Source organism: Aotus nancymaae, unplaced genomic scaffold (assembly GCF_030222135.1).
Source record: "Aotus nancymaae isolate 86718 unplaced genomic scaffold, 86718_ANA_hifiasm-v0.15.2.pri h1tg000059l, whole genome shotgun sequence".
In the NCBI taxonomy this organism is placed as follows: domain Eukaryota; kingdom Metazoa; phylum Chordata; class Mammalia; order Primates; family Aotidae; genus Aotus; species Aotus nancymaae.
The window spans coordinates 40,864,634-40,886,641 of record NW_026988473.1 but is presented as its reverse complement, the minus strand read 5'-3'; the positions used below and the strand labels follow the sequence as shown (position 1 = coordinate 40,886,641).

Below are 22,008 nucleotides of genomic sequence, written 5' to 3'. Positions count from 1 at the left end.
TATTCGTTTTCTGAGAAAGGCCTACACTTTCTGCAGCTGTCACTTTTGCAGGCAATGAGGACACCTTCCTGAAACGAGAAATCTACATTAGACAAAAGACTGGATGATGGAGGGCTGTTTCTGTAATATTTATCCCTGCAAAGTAAATATTTCTGTCTCCACCATGTTCCAGAAGTTCCCTGTTGACAGCTTCATAGATACTTCTTTTTCTCCTCTCTTGAACATCCAGCTATTGCCGGGGACAGGATGACAGGGTGCAACTGGTTCTTTTCACTTCTGACTGTGGACTTCTTGAAGCCAAAGGAAGAAAGGCTGGCCAGTGATCCACACTGGTTGAGGACTGGAGGCCAGGGATGTGGAGGGGAAGTGTAGATTGCGTCCTAAGTGGTGATCCCAGGAGAAGACCCACCCACTAGAGAGCAAAGCTGAGGCTTTCCATGCAACGTTTAGACCAATGTATATGGCTCCCTGAAGTCATCTTGCAGATCTATTTCTATAACATTCTCACATTTATTCCCTTCTCTCTTTTCCCATCAGCACTGCCCAGAGATGTTGAGTGATTTGCTCCAGGTCACACATCTAGTAAGTGACTGAGGAGGGCATTAATTCTAGGCTTTCTGCCTCCCTGGTTTGTGAGCTTAAAAATTGCACTGTAGCTCTAAGACCCTTGGTGAGCCAGGCCCACCTTTGTCCCCAGCCTCAGCCCTCAGACATCTCACTATGGCCCTTGAACCTCCAGCCATGGAGCTTAATTCAGTCCCTCAGACAGAACACACCCTTTCTTGTCTTTGGACTTTTTCACAGACTATTCTGTAGTCTGGAACTCATTTCCTCACTTTACCTTCTCTTTCAAAAAGAAAATCCTCCAGGAACCTACTCGCAGTCATGCTCAGCTTAAACTTACCCCTTCTCAGGGGTTTCCCATCACTGACCTTCTCCTCAGGCTGCACACACACTGCCTCATGCCCAGCTAGGGGCTCTGTATACCACCCCCCATCCTAACACTGATCACACTGTAGTGTAACTTCGTATTTCACCCTCTCTCTCCCCCTGGCTGTGCACACTCTGAGGGCAGGTGCCTGCTCACAGCTGTGATGTTCCAAATGATGCAGTGCCTGGCTCAGAGTAGGTGCTTGGTACGTGTTGAATGGATGAAATGTGAACGAGCAAGTCAGAGAACCAGCACCCATGCCCATTTGCCCCTGTTGTTCTTGGCCTGGCACATTCTTCTTCATGTTTTGGCACAAGTCACAGTCACATTCTTCCTTTGGGCATCACTCTGTGAAGCCTAGGAGGCCACAGGGCTGTCTTTGAGAGCTCAGAGATCTCTAGGCTGAGACAAGGATGCCCAGTAAAAATAGTTTCAGTAGAAATGAGCTCCAGTACCATGACCCCGAGAGAAGCTCTAGACATGAGAGACTTGGGCTGCAGAGTTAGTGTGAAGCCTGGGAGAGGACTCGAGGAAGGACCTGGAGCAGGCATAGTTAAAGGTGAGGGTGTGTCTGGAGCCCAATTCTGGATTGTGATTGTGAGTCCTGGATGCCTGAGTTGTACAGATGGACCTTTACAGTGTCAATAGCCAACTTGACCCATAAGTCCAGAGCATAAGAGGCTCTCTCCTTGAACACTGTGTCAGACCCCGCTAAGCACTTCACAGACTTGATCTCATTGATTTCTTTTGAAAATACCTCCCAGGTTGGTCTAGTCTCTGTTCTTGAGTCCCCCAGTGAAGGAAAGGGAGCAAAGATGGTGAGCACTTGCCCAAGGTCTTAGTTACATGAGGCTGAGCCAGGTCTCAGAATCCTGTTCTGTGTTGCTGACGTCACCTCCCCACTCATGTTGGCCACACTCTGGAAATGCAAAGGTGAGGTCTCTAATTCTAGTCTAAGTGGATCTGATTAGGAGTTGTTGGGCCAAAGTCATTAGCTTTCATTTCAGATGCACTGCCTTGGCTCTCCTAAGCATCTCTGTGACAGGCAGCACTGGAAGAAAGCAAAGCTCTGTCTCACCCAGCATATGCTTTTCAGGTGCTGAGAACAGCATGCTTGGGCCCAGCGGTTCAGAGAAGTCAAATGGATTCAGCTTCTGCATGGTCATGAAATTTATTATCCTGGGAGAGGGAATGACAGATAATTTTTCTTCTTGGTCTGTACTTTCTAAATTTTATAAAAATAAAGTGTTTATAGTCAAAGAAAAAAGTTTTAAATAATAAATAAATTAGCAAGTACACCTGCAAGATGTCGAGGAGCTGCATCCCTCCCTGCCCTTGTTCATGCATTTCTCTTAGTCTGGAATGTCCTTCCCTTCCTTGTCAATGCATTAACATCTTACCCATTTTGCAGGGCCCAGCTCAAATGCAGTCTCTTCTTGATCCCATCTCAAATGGATTCCTTATCTATTGTCTCTCTTCCTCACTAGAGTGTAAACCCCATGAGGGCAAAGGATCTTGTCTGTCTTTTCACCGTTTTATCCCCAAGATCTAACAGAGTACCTAGCACATAAGAAAAACCCATAAAAAAATTTTTTTAGTGAATAAATGAATATTCCCACATTCAATTCCTAATATCCATCTCTGTCTATCCCATTCTGCCTTCTGCCTCAGACTATGGCAGCTATTCCTCTCTCTTCTCAGTGGCCTGGGAGCTACTTGAAAAACTTATTTCTGTGGCCCCTGCAGCACAGAGCTTAGTACATAATAGACCTCAGTAAATGAAGATCTGCTGTTAACTTCAAGGCAAGGAATCAGGATGCAAAGGGCTACATCTACCCCCTACTCTGGGGAATGAGCTGCATTATCAGGAACTGATTACAATGTGATCCTCCCTAGGGAGGAGAACAGCCCCTAACCACCCAGGATGGGGAGTGATGAGATGAACTGGCTCATGGAGGTTGCCCCACTGACCCAGAGTTACTGCTTTATAAGGAAGGAAAACAGAAAAGCACAATAACAAAGTCTACTAAAGCTAAATTTTGAGAGGTAAAGATGACTTTCCCTCTTGGATTCAACCAGGTGGGTGTTGTCACCTGAGGCTTCCTCTCAGGCAGCAGAATTACTCCTTGTGGCTATACTTTGGGGCCAGCATTTTGTTTGTGGAATCGCTACCTATATTGTTGGAGATGAGGGTATAAGGGGCAATAGGAGGTAGATCTGAGTGGCTGAATAATAGGCATCTTGGGCTCCAGAGCTGAAGACACATATTCAAACCCTGCCTCTGCTCTGCCTGGCTGTGTGTCATTAGGCAGGTAACTTAAACGCCCTGATCCTCAGTCTCTAAGATGGGAATGGTGATGATGATGGAACTCACCCAGAGGATGTCACTTAACACAAAATTTGTAGGATAAAACCTAGGGGTAAATCTTTATGACCTTGGATTTGGCAATGGATTGTTAGATATGAAATCAAAACCACAAGCAACAGAAGTAAAAATGGATAAGTTGGACTACATCAAAATTAAAAAACTTTTCAGACTATCATTTGTAGATGATAAATATTTATAAATCATAAGTCTGACAAGTCTAATATTCAGAATACATAAAGAGCTCAATGATTAAAAAAAAAGAGCTGATTAAAATAAATAAACCAGTCAAAAAGTGAGCAAAGGGCTTGAATAGACACTTCTCCAAGGAAGAAATAAAAATAGCCCAGAAACACATGGAAACATGCTTAACTTCATTAGCGTATTAGGGAAAAGCAAGTCAAAACCACCATAAAATATCACTTCACATACACTAGGATGGCTACAATTTTTAACAAATTGAAAATAACAAGTGTTTCTGAGGATAGAGAGAAATTGGAACCTTCCTATAATGCTGGTGGGAATGTAAAATGGTGCAGCCACTGCAGAAAACAGTTGATGGCATCTCAAAAAGTTAAACATAGAATGACCATATGACCCAGGAATTTTACTTCTAGGAGTACACCAAAAAGAATTGAAAACAAGTGTTTAAAAAATATGGGCATGAATGTTCATAGCAGCAGTGTTCATTATAGCCAAAAAGTAGAAACAACTCAAATGTCTATCAACTGATTAATGGATAAACAAAGTGTGATATATCTATACAAGGGAACATTATTCAGCAATAAAAAGAAGTGAAGTGCTGATAAATGCCACAACATGGATGAATTCTGAAAACATTATGCTAAGTGAAAGAAGCCAGACACAAGGTCATATATGATACTATTCATTTCTATGAAATATCCAGAATAGGCAAATCCATGAGATAAAAGTAGGTTAGTTGTTGCCAGGGGCAAAGGAGAGGGCAAGAATGGCAAGTGACTCCTTAATGGACACAGAGGTTCCTTTCGGGATGATGAAAATGTCTTGGAACCACATAGAAGAGATGGCTATGCAGCATTATGAAAGTATTAAATGTCACTGAATTGTACACTTGTAAAATGGTTAATTTTCAGCTGGGTACAGTGGCTCACGCCTGTAATCCCAGCACTTTGGGAGGCCAAGGTGACGACAGGAGTTCAACACCAGCCTGGCCACATGGTGAAACCTGGTCTCTACTAAAAATATAAGATTTAGCCAGATGTGGTGGCAGGTGCCTGTAATCCCAGCTACTCGGGAGGCTGAGGCAGGAGAATCGCTTGAACCTGGGAGGCGGAGGTTGCAGTGAGCTGAGATCATGCCACTGCACTCCAGCCTGGCAACAGAGTAAGACTCTGTCTCAAATAAATAAATAAATAAATAAGTTTAATTTTATGTCAATTTTACTTTCATTTAAAAAAACCACGTAGCTCAGAAAAGCAGTCAGTAAATAGCGGCTTTACTATTACTTATTATGATTATATCCTCTTCCCACTGGAAATCGGCTTTGCCCAAAGGTTGAATGATAAGATATATTAGGAGCTCCTAAAACAGGAAGTGCAGAGATGGAAGAATGAAGGAGGAAAGGAGAGACTGCAGCAGGTTTGGTCTTTCCCAACTCTCTAAGCACTCACTGTGTTAGAAACATCCTGCGGATGAGTAGACTGGCAGGTAGAACCATCTGCCCCTCCTCACTAGAATGTAAACCCATTCCTGTGGGGCAGGACCACAGGACAACACTGGCAGACACACAACCAGCTCACCCAGGCTGCTGCCTTCTGGGTGTCAGTTGATCACTCCTGACATCACTCCTGCTCCATGGCTTAGGTCAGGTTCCAGGGTCATTGTCTCTGAACTCTAAGATCATGGACTGATAGAGGTCTTAAAGCCTTCCATCCCTTTTTATTTGGCAGATTGGGAAACTTGAGCTGATGGGGATGTGGCATCAACTTGCCATATTCCTTGCTCAACCACCCTTGTCTGCAATAGATTTTGGAATTTTGGTCACCTCTTTGCTGTAGTACTCTATTTACAACCTTTTTGCTTTAATATTTTGTATCTTGACAAAAGGACTTGACCCAGTGCAAAAGATTAAACAGGAAGCTCTGGAGTGTTCATTTTGGGGAACAGCATAGCTTTGTGGGAAGAGCAAGAAAGCTTGGACCACCCAGGGCAACCCCATCTTGTTAATAACAATAATCACTTCCATGATTTTAAGGTAGTTACATGGTGGTCAACATATAGATGCCAGAACCAGTCTTTCTGAGTTTGAACTCCACTCTCCCACTGATGAGCTGCATGACTTTGGTTGAAAGGCTTAATCTCTCTTTGCCTTGTTTTCTTCATCTGTAAGGTGGGAATCATAATGGTGTATATAAAAGCTTCCAGAATTGTGCCCAGCACATGGTAGGGGCTTGAGAAACGACAGTGATTATAATTCCTATTGCTGATCTTAATTAGTATAATTACCTGGGGAAACCTATATGAATATGCTGAAGTTTGCCAAGGACCACTTGCCAGAAACAACAGACCACAGAACCAACAGGGTCAACATCACGCCTTCTGAAAAACTGGCCACAAATTGCTTTTACAAAATCTAATTTTCTCATTAACCTCTTGTTTGGGAAACGCTTTGTCTTTGAAATCATGTGAGGACTCTGTCTTGGCTCGGCAGGAACTCTTCTAGCTTGAAGACATGAGCTTGCTGTTTCCTTTGCCTGGGACATTCTTACCTTCCACCCCACCCAGAAGTCTGTGTGGCTATCTTCATTACTTCCTGCACTTCTTTTCTCAGAAGTTATCTTCTCAGTGAGCCCATCCCTAGGCACCTGCTCAAAATCTCAGCTACCTTGCCCCTACACGTCATGCCTATCTTCTCAGATCTACCTTTTTCTTCTCGGCACCTTGTCTGACATACCATAGTATTTATTTTGTTGGTTACTCACTCCCAACTGGAAGGTCTTTGAGGTCAGGGATTTTGACCATTTTGTTTGTGGCATTTTCTCCAGTGCTCAGCACACAGCCAAGCACATAGTATGACTCAGTGACTGTTGCATGTGTGAGTATGTAGGTGGGAAGGAGGATATCCTGGCGGGTTCTGATTTTAGAATTCACCTGGTACAGCTGAGCTTCACCGAGCTGCTAGCTACCCTGTGCCAGCCGTGGGCAGTGACTGACATATGCCATTTCACTTCACCTTCACAGAAGCCTTATGGATGGGAAAGCTAGGGCTTAGAGAGGTTAAGAAACTTATCTGGTCACCAGCTTATAGGTGGCAGAGCCTGAGGACTGTGCTTTCTTGTCCTGGACAGAAAGCGCTGCCTGTGCCCTCCCCTGTACCCAGCCTGTCAGGGAGGCCTCCCTGGGTGGTTTCTGAGCTGGCTGCTTTGCAGGGCTAGAAGGCCCATCCCTCCTCACCTGCCTATGTCTGTGGGCGTCTCTTGGCAAGTGTGCTGTGTCAGGCGGCCTGAGTGCTTTCAGCACTTGGGGGTGGCAGGCTAATTAACTGGCCTGCTGAGCAGCTGGTGGATGACTGGGGATTGTCTGAAATGTCTGCCTAGAACCATGACCTGGGGCAGGACTCCTTCCAGCAACTTCCCTGGAGAGCTGCCTGTAGGGCAGGACCAAACCAGCCATCATGATAGTGTGAAGGGCGTTTTCTATCAAAAGAGGATGTTGGACAAGAGTTGCAAAGACTCTAGTTCTGATCCTGGCTTTGCCACTAGCTAGTTGGATAAAACCGAGAAAGTTACTGAGTATTCCTAGTTCCCCCTGCTTACAAAATGTCAGCAGTAATCATGCTTACCTCCCAAACTTGTTGGGAAAATATATGCAATGTGATTAGCCCAGATGCAAAAATAAATGTTAGATATTTTATATTTATTATTATTTATTGTTAGCTACAACCCCCCACATCTGTAAAATGAGGAGTTTCATTCAGTAGCCACAGACCTGGCACTCAATTAATGTTAATTCTCTTTCTTTTTTTTTTAATTGTGTTTTAGGTTTTGGGGTACATGTGAAGAACATGTAAGATTGTTGCATAGGTACACACATGGCAATGTGGTTTGCTGCCTTCCTCCCCATCACCTATATCTGGCATTTCTCCCCATGTTATCTCTCCCCAGTTCCCAACCCCCCACTGTCTCTCCCCTATTTCCCTCCCACAAACCCCAGTGTGTGATGCTCCCCTCCCTGTGTCCATGTGTTCTCATTGTTCAACACCCGCCTACGATTGAGAACATGCGGTGTTTGATTTTCTGTTCTTGTGTCAGTTTGCTGAGAATGATGGTTTCCAGATTCATCCATGTCCCTACAAAGGACATGAACTCATCATTTTTTATGGCTGCATAGTATTCCATGGTGTATATGTGCCACATTTTCCCCATCCAGTCTATCATTGATGGGCATTTGGGTTGGTTCCAAGTCTTTGCTATTGTAAACAGTGCCACAGTGAACATTCGTGTGCATGTGTCCTTATAATAGAATGATTTATAATCCTTTGGATATATACCTAGTAATGGGATTGCTGGGTCAAATGGAATTTCTATTTCTAGGTCCTTGAGGAATCGCCACACTGTCTTCCACAATGGTTGAACTAATTTACACTCCCACCAACAGTGTAAAAGTGTTCCTATTTCTCCACATCCTCTCCAGCATCTGTTGTCTCCAGATTTTTTAATGATCTCCATTCTAACTGGCATGAGGTGGTATCTCAATGTGGTTTTGATTTGCATTTCTCTAACGACCAGTGATGATGAGCATTTTTTCATATGTTTGTTGGCCTCATATATGTCTTCTTTTGTAAAGTGTCTATTCATATCCTTCGCCCACTTTTGAATGGGCTTGTTTGTTTTTTTCTTGTAAATCTGTTTTAGTTCTTTGTAGATTCTGGATATTAGCCCTTTGTCAGATGGGTAGATTGCAAAAATTTTTTCCCATTCTGTTGGTTGCCGATTCACTCTAATGACTGTTTCTTTTGCTGTGCAGAAGCTGTGGAGTTTGATTAGGTCCCATTTGTCTATTTTGGCTTTTGTTGCCAATGCTTTTGGTGTTTTAGTCATGAAGCCCTTGCCTATGCCTATGTCCTGAATGGTTTTGCCTAGATTTTCTTCTAGGGTTTTTATGGTGTTAGGTCTTATGTTTAAGTCTTTAATCCATCTGGAGTTAATTTTAGTATAAGGTGTCAAGAAGGGGTCCAGTTTCTGCTTTCTGCACATGGATAGCCAGTTATCCCAAAACCATTTATTAAACAGGGAATCCTTTCCCCATTGCTTGTTTTGGTCAGGTTTGTCAAAGATCAGATGGTTGTAGATGTGTGGCGTTGCCTCCAAGGACTCTGTTCTGTTCCATTAGTCTATATCTCTGTTTTGGTACCAATACCATGCTGTTTTTATTACTGTAGCCTTGTAGTTAGTTTGAAGTCAGGTAGTGTGATGCCTCTAGCTTTGTTCTTTTTGCTTAGAATTGACTTGGCTATGTGGGCTCTCTTTTGGTTCTATATGAAGTTTAAGCTGTTTTTTTCCAGTTCTGTGAAGAAGGTCATTGGTAGCTTGATGGGGATAGTGTTGAATCTGTAAATTAGTTTGGGCATTATGGCCATTTTCACAATATTGATTCATCCTAACCATGAGCATGGAATGTTTCTCCAACTGTTTGTGTCCTTTCTTATTTCCTTGAGCAGTGATTTGTAGTTCTCCTTGAAGAGGTCCTTTACATTCTTTGTTAGTTGTATTCCTAGGTATTTTATTCTCTTTGTAGCAATTGTGAATGGCAGTTCACTCTTGATTTGGCTCTCTTTAAGTCTGTTATTGGTGTTTAGGAATGCTTGTGATTTCTGCACATTGACTTTGTATCCTGAGACTTTGCTGAAGTTGCTTATCAGTTTCAGGAGATTTTGGGCTGAGACGATGGGGTCTTCTAAATATACAATCCTGTTGTCTGCAAATAGAGACAATTTGACTTCCTCTTTTCCTAATTGAATGCCCTTTATTTCTTTTTCTTGCCTGATTGCTCTGGCTAGAACTTCCAATACTATATTGAATAGGAGTGGTGAGAGAGGGCATCCTTATCTAGTGCCAGGTTTAAAGGGAATGCTTCCAGTTTTTGCCCATTCAGTATGATATTGGCTGTGGGTTTGTCATAAATAGCTTTTACTATTTTGAGATACATTCCATCAATACCTAGTTTATTGATAGTTTTTAGCATAAAAGGCTGTTGAATTTTGTCAAAGGCCTTCTCTGTATCTATTGAGATAATCATGTGGTTTTTGTCTTTGGTTCTGTTTATGTGATGGATTACATTTATAGACTTGTGTATGTTGAACCAGCCTTGCATCCCTGGGATGAAGCCTACTTGATCATGGTGGATAAGCTTTTTGACGTGCTGTTGCAATCAGTTTGCCAGTATTTTATTGAAGATTTTTGCATCTATGTTCATCATAGATTTTGGCCTGAAGTTTTCTTTTCTTGTTGAGTTTCTGCCTGGTTTTGGTATCAGGATGATGTTGGTCTCACAAAATGATTTGGGAAGGATTCCCTCTTTTTGGATTGTTTGGAATAGTAAAAATATGGAACGCTTCATGAATTTGCATGTCATCCTTATGCAGGGGCCATGCTAATTTTCTCTGTGTCATTCCAATTTCAGTATACGTGCTGCCAAAGCGAGCACATTAATTCCTTTCTTGTTCTTTATCCTTCCTTTAACATCAGATTCCTGGCCTATGCTATCCCTGGGGCTTCAACACTCCTGGCCTTGGCCTGGAGGTTTTCTGTGGGCTCATGGCTAATGAGCCATCTTTCCAGGGCAGTGGGTCTAAGTGCTGGGGTGGCCATTCTGGAGCCATTGTATTAGAAACCTCCTTTTTTTCTTTCTTTACTTCCTTCCTTCCATCCAATTTATTTTTATTGATCACCTATTAAGTGCCAGATATAGTGAATACAGCTATGAGCAAGACAAAGTTCCTGCTACCGTGGAGCATTAGGTCCAGTTAGAGTTAGGTAGAGAGAAAGGAAACAAGCAACCATGCAAAACATAAACCCTTTGAAAAGTAGAAAATAGAATGGTAGAATGGAAAGTGGTGAGTGTGGGGAGAAAAACAAAGCCATTTTAGATAAGCCACTTTAGATGGGGAGTCAGGGAAGGCATCACAAGGAAAACAACGTTTGAAGCAGGACTTGAAAGGTCAGAACACGCCAACCATACTCAACTGGGAGAAGGGGTTTCCTGCTGAGGAAATGGCACAGGTAAAGGTACTGAGGAGGGATAGAGCTTAGCTAGTGCCCCTGTACTTCCTAATGGGAAGTGCCTGGTAAAGCCACAGCTTTGCAATTCCAGCCCAGGCAAAGCAATCAGACTGCATCTTCAAGAGTTGGCTGCACTTAAGATCCTGGGTGCTGCCAGGATGTTTTTTTGCAGTTAATTTGCTGCAACTGGCAGAGGTTAATCATGTCCACGTTCCTCAAGGACCCTGCCAAAGCTGGCCCTTCTCACAGATGCTGGTTTAAATTAGAGGGGTTGTTTGTGGAAGACTAGATTTCACAGTGATTAACCCCAAACTGGTCCTATTGCCTTGCCCTCCTAATGGGCAGGTGGAAGCATGCTGGGTGAGGCTGGCATCTAGCACAAGCAGTAGTTGCTTGTTCTTGCCAGTGCAATGATAAAGGAGCCCATCAGCTCTCCTTCTAAACCTGTGTGGGCTCCTACAGCAGCCAGAATGCCAGTCAGACCCACTGGTTTCCCATCCAAGGTGCTCCATGTCTGACCCCAGCCTCGCTCCTGCCTCTTCCTTGCTGTGCACACTCCTGCTCCTCTCCACACCTTTGCCTGCCTTGTCTCTGTACCCACAGGAGAAGCTCTACTCATTTTTCCAGACTATGCTTAGATTCTACCCCCTATACAAGCTCCTCCTCAGACACCCCTGGGGAATTTCACCTTTTCTTCCCCATTCTTTTAGTTTCTCCTTGCACATAAGCCCTTTAAGGTATTGGATCATCTATATTGTGTTGTGGAGACTGAGTTTCTACAAAAGTGGGAGCTCCTGATGGCCAGGGATCCATGTCATTTGTCTCTGCAGCTCCAGGGCCTAGCATGGGCTTCAGTATCTCATTCATTCAGTCATTCATTCAGCGAATGTGTGTTGAAGGTCACAGTACTAGGTACTACAAGAGGTAAGGGATTCATAGCTGTGGACAAGGTGTGTTCCCTATTTTTAATTTGCTCCTAGCCTAGAGGCCATTGTAAAAGGGATCAGACCCATTTGGCCAGAGCCTGAGCAGCCTTGCCAGATTCTGATGCAAAAATCTGTTTCAAGCTACTTCAAACTTTTATAGTTCTTGAAGTTATAGAGAGGCTCTTAGCTGAATCCAAGGCAAGTGAACAGATTTCCCATCTGCAGGGTATTTTGAAACAGCTCTATTCTTACTCATGTTTTATTTGTTTGTTTTTCTATTACAAAAATAATGCATACTAATTGTAGAGAATGTGGGGGGAAATACAAATCACCCATAATTCCACCACCCAGAAATAACCATTGTTGCTATTTTTATATACTGAGATAGTTATTTAGCGATATTACTTAGAAATTGCTATAATATATAATTGCTGCTTATTAATTTATGCAAATATATGAATATGATTAGCTTGTATATATTTAGCTTGTTGTAAAACTTACACATTCCAGTGCCTGGAAATTTCAAAGATCTGCTGCTCTCAAAGAGAGCTCTTAAACCTAACTCTCTTATGGTCCTTTTCATATGAATAACATATCTTTCCCTCCCTATCATCTCCCCCAGTCTGTGTGCTTCAGAAGGGCAGCCTGAACCGTTCTCATCATTCCCTCTTGACCACACAGTGCACAGCAGACACACAACATTGGATGGAACAGATATGTCTGTGGCCCAGGGAAGGTGACCTGGAGTCCTTCCATTCGGCTGTCTTAGGGTGAGTGGTGCTGGTCATATATTTCTAAGGACAGCTCCCCCTTCTCTACTGTGTTCACTAAGGAATTAAAGTATCTTACAGCAGGAATTTTTTTTTTCATCAAGGAATCCCTGGGTACCAGGAAGTGACTGGCACAAAGAAAGCCCTTAATCCATGTTTGTAAAAGCCCGAATGACCTGAATAACACCACTGTTTTGGAAAACAGTGTGCATGGATTATCACCACAGCCCTATGACATGGGTCTAACAGTATCTTTATCACACGAGGAAACTGAGGCTCAGAGAGGTTAAAGCAGTTTGTCCAACATCAGTGTGTTGCCTAGCTGGTGAAAGCCGAATGTGTGGTCAGCCTCCATCAGCGCTCTATTTGCTTCCTTCATGGGGCTGCTTTTCCGATACCTGTCCTCAGATACCCACCTGGCGAAGGAACCTGTCAGCTGGCGCCCCTTCACTTTGCTAAGACTGGGTGAAATGCCACAAGGGTGGAGCCACTGACAGGGAAGATCTGCCACGTGGGCGCAGCCATCTGTGTGAACCACCTGGCCTCTGGGCCCTGACCTGGCCCCTCCTGGGCCCCTTAGATGTGCAGTCTAACCACTTCTCCCTCTGTGTCCTTCACCACCTATCTTTTTCACAGCTCTATTTCCCCTCTTGTCAACAGACCTCTCAACAAAATGTTTTCCATCACTGCTGCCTATTTTTAGCTCCTTTATCGGAGTTATTTCCTTTGGTAAATAGCTTCCTGGCATGGGGTGAGCAGCCTAACTCGGGTGCCAGCAAGCACTGTGTGGATGGGGGTGTGGGTTGGGCGGGCATCTGGGGTGAGAGCGAAGAATTGAGGAACCATGAGCCAGGCCCCACCATTGGAGGCTGCTTTCTGCTCCGATGGTGGCAGCCGAAGCAGAAGCAAGATGCTCATTCATTCCATTTCAATTTGTTAAAACCATTCTTTGAGAAGGCAGCATGTGCACAGGCCTCGGAAGCAGACAATCAGCGACAGGCGCCCAAAATAGACTCAAAATCAGCAGCATTTTGTTTTGCTCAAGGCTTTTCATGGCTGCAAGGGGAGGAAAGAAAGGATCCAGAGCATTTTCTGCTTCCAAACACACATCTATTTTACAATAAGACAAATGACTCGTATTCCTGCTATTAAATCCAGCAGCATCCCCTCCCCACCACCCCTTCTCTGAAGCCCTCGCCAGCATTTCCTTTTGTGGCTGCAAGAGAAGCAAATAGCAGTTCATGCATCTCCAGTGCAGAGTGCTTCTGCCTCCTCCGCTCTGCCTGCAAGTTGGGCTTTTACAAGCTGAGATTTTCATAAATTAACACTGCGCGTGCTGCTGTAGCTGCCATAACGGCTTTCCAGAAGGTGCTGTGAGCCAGGCCCTGCTGGAGAGAAAGAGCCAGTGATTTGCTTGTGGAAGGCTCTTGGCCCGAGTCAGAGGTTAAGCCAGGTAGTTGCAGATGTCCCGGGCTGCTCTCTGAGTACAACCCAATGTCATTGAGCCTCTAGAAGGGACATCAACTTGGGAGATTCCCTGGTGACCAAGGAGGCCACACATGTAGCGGGTGAGTCCCAGTGGGAAAGCAGGATGCCTGGACTCCAGTCCCAGCCCTGCCCTGTGGTGACATTGTGACATTGTCCAGCCACCATCCCCTGGAGGTCAGTTCCTCCTAGTATATACTCTGAGTACAGTGACACCTCCCATTTGTAGTACTTATTTAACACTTATTTGTGAAATATATTGACCATGTAGGTCAGGGGTCTGCATACTTAGGCTCACATGCCAAATCTGGCCACAGCATTGACTATACATTATCTATGGCTGTTTTTGCACTACAGGGTGAGGCTGAGTAGTTGCCAGGCAGAGTGGATGGCCCCAAAGCCTAAAATATCTACCTTCTGGCTTTCAACAGGAAAAGTTTGCTACCTCTGGTCTAAGTGGTGAGTCCCAGGAGAGCAGAAACCCCTCTGAGAGGTTTAGGGACACGTCACACACCCAAGATTACTCAGCTAGTAAGTGGCCTAAAAGTAAATGCGTGTGTGTGGAAGTTTCAACATCCAGAACTATCAGAGAAGTTATCAATGGAATGTGTGCAAGTAGAGCCAGAATTTGGCAAAAAAGAAATCTCTCCCAAAAAATAAAAGCTGTATGATGTGTACGTCGGTGGGTAAGCTTAGCCCCTGACCTAGTATTTCTGAGCAAGGAGTCTATTCAGGCAGACTCTCTACCACTTCTGAGCTGTGTGGCCTTCGGAAAGTTTTTAACCTCTCTGAGCCTCAGTTGTCTCAATTGTCAAATGGATATATTGAGACCTATTTTGCAGGACTGTTATGAGAATTCAGCATGATAATGTAGGTAATGCTTAACACTGTTTCTGGCTAATATTAGGGATTCTCTCCCGGGCCTGGTTTCCCTCATTGGTTCTCACTGGTAATGAAAAGCCCTTCCTTGGTCTTTGTCTATCTGTCCTTCATAACAGCTCAAGTAGCTGGACAGAGAGGGAGAAAGGGCCCCTTTAGTCACGGGTGGCAACTGAGGGTAGAGATTGAAGTGTTTTAGAATCACTAGACCTAAGTTGAAATCTTGGCCCTGCTACTCACTGAGCCAGGTCATATTCAGTATGTTGATTTGCCTCTCCAAGCCTTGCTTTCTCTTCTGGAAGATAGGAAGGAAATAGACACTTTGTTGTAAGGCACTAACTAAGATTAAATGCAATGATATGTGTTAGACATTTAGAACAGGACCTGGAACCCAGTAAGAGTAAATAGCAATCACCTGATAAATGTTAGTTGTTATTCCCCTCCTACATGACCTGGTCTAGATAGACTTGCTTTTCTGGAATTCTCATGAGAATGGTTGGCTTTGAGCATCTCTAGGCCTCTCTTGGACCCCATCTTGGGGACAGGAGGCTCTGAGAAGGACTCTGTCCTATCTCACCTAAGTGGAAAGTACTATAAAACTCAGAGGCCCAGCACATTAAACTGGCCCAGCTATGATCCTGGCATGGGCACCAGTGTCTTTGAAAATTTGTGTTTTTCACTTTGTTACCAGTACTATGCTGTTTTGATTACTGTAGCCTTGTAGTATAGTTTGAAGTCAGGTAGCATGATGCCTCAAGCTTTGTTTTTTTTTTTTGCTTAGGATTGTCTTGGTTATGTGGGCTCTCTTTTGGTTCCATATGAAGTTTAAGCTGTTTTTTTCCAGTTCTGTGAAGAGGGTCACAGGTAGCTTGATGGGGATACCATTGAATCTGTAAATTAGTTTGGGCATTATGGCCATTTTCACAATATTGATTCTTCCTAACCATGAGCATGGAATGTTTCTCCAACTGTTTGTGTCCTTTCTTATTTCCTTGAGCAGTGATTTGTAGTTCTCCTTGAAGAGGTCCTTTACATTCTTTGTTAGTTGTATTCCTAGGTATTTTATTCTCTTTGTAGCAATTGTGAATGGGAGTTCATTCATGATTTGGCTCTCTGTTTGTCTATTATTGGTGTATAGGAATGCTTGTGATTTTTGCACATTGATTTTTGTATCCTGAGACTTTGCTGAAGTTGCTTATTAGTTTCAGGAGATTTGGGGCTGAGACAATGGGGTCTTCTAAATATACAATCATGTCATCTGCAAATAGAGACAATCTGACTTCCTCCTTTCCTAATTGAATACCCTTTATTTCTTTTTCTTGCCTAATTGCTCTGGCTAGAACTTCCAACACTATATTGAATAGGAATGGTGAGAGAGGCCTTGGAGGCAACGCCACACATCTACAACCATCTGATCTTTGACAAACCTGACCAAAACAAGCAATGGGGAAAGGATTCCCTGTTTAATAAATGGTTTGGGGATACCTGGCTAGCCATGTGCAGAAAGCAGAAAGTGGATCCCTTCCTGACACCTTATACTAAAATTAACTCCAGGTGGATTAAAGACTTAAACATAAGGCCTAATACCATAAAAACCCTAGAAGAAAACCTAGGCAACACCATTCAGGACATAGGCATGGGCAAGGACTTCATGACTAAAACACCAAAAGCATTGGCAACAAAAGCCAAAATAGACAAATGGAATCTAATTAAACTCCAGAGCTTCTATACAGCAAAAGAAACAATCATTAGAGTGAACCAGCAACCAACGAAATGGGAAAAAAATTTTTGCAATCTACCCATCTGACAAAGGGCTAATATCCAGAATCTACAAAGAACTAAAACAGGTTTACAAGAAAAAAACAATCCCATCAAAAAGTGCACAAAGGATATGAATAAACACTTTTCAAAAGAAGACATATATGAGGCCAACAAACATATGAAAAATGCTCAATCATCACTGGTTGTTAGAGAAATGCAAATCAAAACCACATTGAGATACCACCTCATGCCAGTTAGAATGGTGATCATTAAAAAATCTGGAGACAACAGATGCTGGAGAGGATGTGGAGAAATAGGAACACTTTTACACTGTTGGTGGGAGTATAAATTAGTTCAACCATTGTGGAGGACAGTGTAGCGATTCCTCAGGGACCTAGAAATAGAAATTCCATTTGACCCAGCAATCCCATTACTGGGTATATATCCAAAGGATTATAAATCATTCCATGATAAAGACACATGTACACATATGTTCATTGTGGTGTTTTAGAAACACTGAAGTCATGTAGGAGGGGAATAACAACTAACATTTATCGGGTGCTTGTAAACACGTATGTACTGTTTACAATAGCAAAGACCTGAAACCAACCCAAATGCCCATCGATGATAGACTGGACAGGGAAAATGTGGCACATATACACCATGGAATACTATATAGCCATAAAAAATGATGAGTTCGTGTCCTTTGTAGGGACATGGATGAATCTGGAAACCATCATTCTCAGCAAACTGACACAAGAACAGAAAATCAAACACCGCATGTTCTCACTCATAGGCAGGTGTTGAACAATGAGAACATGTGGACACGGGGAGGGGAGCATCACACACTGGGGTCTGTTGCAGGGGACTAGGGGAGGGACAGCAGTGGGTGGGGAGCTTGGGAAGGGATAACATGGGGAGAAATGCGAGATATAGGTGACGGGTGAAGGAGGCAGCAAACCACATTGCCATATATTACCTATGCAACAATCCTGCATGTTCTGCACATGTACCCCAGAACCTAAAGTGAAATTATATATATATATGTATATATAAAATATGTGTTTTCCTAGATAAAACCTCTAATTGGACAATTGTATGTCTTCTGGCCTTATACAGACTTTATGACTTTGAAAGCTGTTAAACCAAAAGCCCTATGAATGGGATATATTTATTTCTGTGGCACTCTGACTCACGTTGTTGACCCAACTTGGGAGTGTGGCTTCCATGACTTGCTAATTTCTCTTTGCCAGGTGGTTGTTACTGTGCATGCACCCTTGGAGAGCCACAGCCAGTTATCACTGAAGCCCAGATGAAGGGCTTCTGGCTGCCTAAAAGACTGCCCTGTACCAAGATTGATTTCCCAGGAAAAGAATATGGTGCTTGGGAATTTCTCTGTGAGGCATTACATTTTTCTCTAAAACATTGAAAGTTCATTTTATCAGGGCTTTTTAGTCCTCATAGAAAACTCTTATGGTCTGGGTTGAAAGCATCTGACTTCAAGAAAGGGTGGATTCCTGGCTGATGAGCATTTCCTTTGGGTACCAAATTCCAAGAACTCTTCTGAAAGTAAGTAATGGAGCTACAAAGACATTTCCAAACCAAAGTCACAATGAGACTGACTGCACACAGAAAATGTGTTAATTAGGATAACACAAGCTTCTATAACAAAAAGGTACCACAATGGATAAAGGTGCAAACACAATAGAAATTTAGTTCTCATTCCCATTTTAGTCCAAGGCTAACATTTCTGGTCAGTGAATAGCTCTACTCCATCCAATGATTCAGGAATCCAGGCTCGTTCCATCTTAAGTTTCCACTGTACTAAGAAAGAGAGAGCATAGATTATGGAGGTCAGTTAGCTCCAGTAAGGGAAATGTGCCAAAATTGAGGCCATAAAAAATTAAATGTGATATGTAAATAGAGTGCCAATGGGTCTAGTGCCTGGTCAACCATGAGGGCTGTCATTATCTTCGTCTGTAAATCTCCTGCCCTTAGATCAGTGTCTAGCATGTAATAGGTGCTCAGTAAATGTTTGTGAAGAGAATGAATGAATATCCTACCAGTTCTCTTCCCTTCTTCCCTGACTTGGGTCACCTGACAGAAAGGCCAAATTCCTGGTCAATTATTTCGGGCCACTTCAAAGATATATCTCTTGGACCCAGGGTCCAGTGGTTAGTCAAATGTTCCTCCTCCTGCCCCCACAAAATCCAGAATTAGTTACTCATCCATTTTACAAATTGCTTTCACTGAAGAGAAATTTAAAATTATATACATTTGGGAGTATCGAAAGCAATCTTGTGTATGGGTGTTGTACCCAAGGATCTCTGATTAGCAGTTCCCCTAGAGGGCATCTAGGCCCACAACTGCAAAAATGACCCAGCTCATGAGCCAACCCACTTGGCAGTGGCTTCCTGGAATTGAATTCTGAAGGCAAGCACACCGTGATTGATTAGTAATGTCTGCCATAGGCAGAGAAAAGGAAAAAAATAAGCAAAGTCCTGGGTAACTTGCTAGATCCGAATATATATAGGGCAGGCATTCAAAAACAAGAAGTGGTACACAACTACCATTGGAGACATAGGTTGGAGGGCCTACGAGGTCACTGGAGGCAGAATGAAAAAGGGTAGAAAATGGTGGAAGTTCTGCTGGAAGATTATTTTAGAAATAGAGAATTTAAGAGAGCTAACTGCTAGGAACTAGCCAACTATTGCAACTACCTCTGAGAAAAAAGAAAGGAGTGAGAGCATGGGTGTGATGTGATGTGGAATTGGAGACTGACATGCTTCCTGCTGGGCTTCTTCAACCTCATTTGTGCCAGGTTAGAGGAGGGGAAAGGAACCTGCTGTCCTTGCCCATTGTTTCTTTCCATGTACCATGAGGTAGTTGCATGAACTCAATGGGCAATAAGTAGATGGCAGGGGCTCTCCTAGGCCTCTGGGATGCCTCCCATGGAGATCTGGGCACAGAGGATGCTGTCCAGCCCCTGAGCACCATTACTCACCATATCTGGTGCTTCCTCTGTGCCTCCTTTGTGCTGGCTGCTGGTGGTCCAGAGACATTGAATCATGGCCCCTAACCCAGGTGAACTCAATCTAGAGGGAGATGAAGTCCTATATTTCTTGGATCCTAGGATGATATTGGTTTCAAAACAGTTTAGCTGTTTAATGACAGCATTTTAGGAAGGAAAAAAACAACAACAAACAAACAAAAAAAAACCCCAGCTTAACCAGAAGCAGATTGTAAGAGCTATCCTGATTGTACCAAAGTAAAAATGGGACCACCTGCATGTTTTTGTAATCAAGGAAATAAATTCAATCAGTGGTTACAGTACAGGGTGATCTGTGCTGTGATGTGGAGACTGCTGGGGAAGGTTGTGGTTGATTCTATCTTGCAAGGGAGATCAGGAAGGTCAGGGCCCTGGAAAAGGAACATCTGAGGAGGAACACACCAGGCTGACAAAGTGGGAAGGGGATTCCCAGCAGTGGGAATGGCATGGTCAAAGGAACAAGGCATATCCATAGCAAGAGTATGTGCTAGTGAGCCTGGATAGACAGACAGACAGACCGACAGGGTGCAAATGGTGAAAGGCCTCTACTTACCTAGAGCAGCAGGTGGGAAGTGAGGTTCCTGCCAAGAAAACCTCACAGCAGCTTTCAGAATGGGGGCCCAGAAGCCAATCAGCCATCACAGCCCCATCTCTTTCAGCTGCTCCCAGCGTGGGAGCACAGATGCTTGGTAACCAAGAATGGTCTATTTAAAGTCACCTGTGAGTTGGTTTGAGAAGGCTCACTGTAGGGTAGAGAAGGAGAGAGGGAAGGGGATATCAGGAGGAAGAAGCACCCGAGAGGGCTCAGGAGGTGGGATTCCAGCCTTGGCTCAGCCCTGAGCTCACTGTGGGGCCTGGGGCAAATTTCTGCCTCTCTCTGTGCCTCAACTTCCTCAATCTCGCGTAGTGGTAAATTGTCAGGCTCAGGAGCCAGCTGTGTGGGTCCCAAGCTGGGCTTCCTCACTTGTGATCTGTATGCACTGGTCAAATTACTTAACCACTGTGCCTACATTTTCTCCTCTGTAAAACTGAGATAATAATAGTACCTACATTTTAGAATTGCTGCGAGGATTAGACGAGGTAGTGCATATAAAGCATTTATAACGGTGCCTGGCACACGCTAAACACTCAAAATCAGCTATTTTAAAAATTATGATATGATGATGGTGTTGGACTAGCTTAGTGGTTTTTAAACCTTAATCCTTAGAACCTTTCCCCTAACATATTTGGAACTTCAGTGGGTAAAATGGTCACACTGAGCAATTCTGGCTGGAAGGTGGAGACCCTGAGCCTTGCTCGTTTAGCATCCCTCTTACCAGGGCTGCCTCCCAGCTCCCTGCACCCCAGGCACCTCTGCAGAACCTTTAAGCTCCAGGAAACCCAGATTGAAAGCAATCATCCCAGAGGATCTCTGAGGTCCCTTTCAGTTGCTCCTTTTAATCCAATTCTCCTGAAGCTTGAGTTTACACCTGGAAAAGCTGTCATTTACAGCTCAAAATCCATTTTCCAAAAGCATTAACTGAGCCGGGCCCTGGGGGACAGTGTGGTAAAGGCAAATGAAAGCAGATATGGAGATGTGAGGAAGGTATTCGCGCAACAATCAGACTGCAAAAGCCCACAAACAAGCAAATACCACCATTATGTTTTTTTTTCTTTAAGTCAGTACATTTTTATTCAAGAAATTTTACATGCTGTGATTCATTCCACTGCCCATCAGGGTCACCCTAGTCCCTCCAAAGCTTGGGTCAACATTTATCTTCAAGGTAGGGCTTTCTAAAGAGATTCATGCTTAATCCACAGTTATTCTGTCAGACAGCCTTATCATAATTTTCTTAGTTTGGCTTCTTTTTTCTCCACTTAAATACAGACATACTGATAAAATACTTTAAAAACTTCCTACTGGCCGGGCGCGGTGGCTCAAGCCTGTAATCCCAGCACTTTGGGAGGCCGAGGCGGGTGGATCACGAGGTCAAGAGATCGAGACCATCCTGGTCAACATGGTGAAACCCCGTCTCTACTAATACAAAAAATTAGTTGGGCACAGTGGTGCGTGCCTGTAATCCCAGCTACTCAGGAGGCTGAGGCAGGAGAATTGCCTGAACCCAGGAAGCGGAGATTGCGGTGAGCCGAGATCGCGCCATTGCGCTCCAGCCTGGGTATCAAGAGCGAAACTCCGTCTCAAAAAAAAAACTTCCTACCTAGAATCTTTGGGGTCTACTTCGTCAAATAATTCACTTTAGGGCCCTAGAAGTTGAATTGTAGAAAGCATATTGCTGTTTTGGCTAATGAGCAAAAACGTGTTATTCTTTATTATTTTTTGAATGTTGAAGTCGTGTTGCATCCATTTTCACTCATGACCTTAGCAGAGATGTTACAGGTCTCATTGTCACCAATGCAATGCCTTTGCTGTGATGCAAGCATAGCTTATATCTCAATGTAGCCCCATTAACCACCTCTGGATGGCATGATCAACAGTGCCTATTCTCCTTGCAAATGGGACATTACGTTCAGTTTTTAGGATCAGCTATGCAGATGTGACTGCCTTCATTTGCCACAGTCCAGGATAGTTTCTCATTTCTT

The 22,008-nt window shown here is 43.6% G+C and overlaps 1 protein-coding gene and 2 non-coding genes across 3 annotated transcripts in view; 1 reads left to right on the top strand and 2 right to left on the bottom strand.

Annotated features, from left to right (window-relative positions):
- NAV2 (neuron navigator 2) overlaps window positions 1-22,008 on the top strand; it is a 769,613-nt gene that overhangs the window by 222,729 nt on the left and 524,876 nt on the right. The window lies entirely within an intron of this gene.
- Window positions 9,877-9,983, bottom strand: LOC135270258 (U6 spliceosomal RNA). The gene has a single exon (XR_010338425.1). It is a non-coding gene; the product is annotated as a U6 spliceosomal RNA (small nuclear RNA).
- On the bottom strand, window positions 21,795-21,929 carry LOC135270320 (small nucleolar RNA SNORA1). The gene has a single exon (XR_010338480.1). It is a non-coding gene; the product is annotated as a small nucleolar RNA SNORA1 (small nucleolar RNA).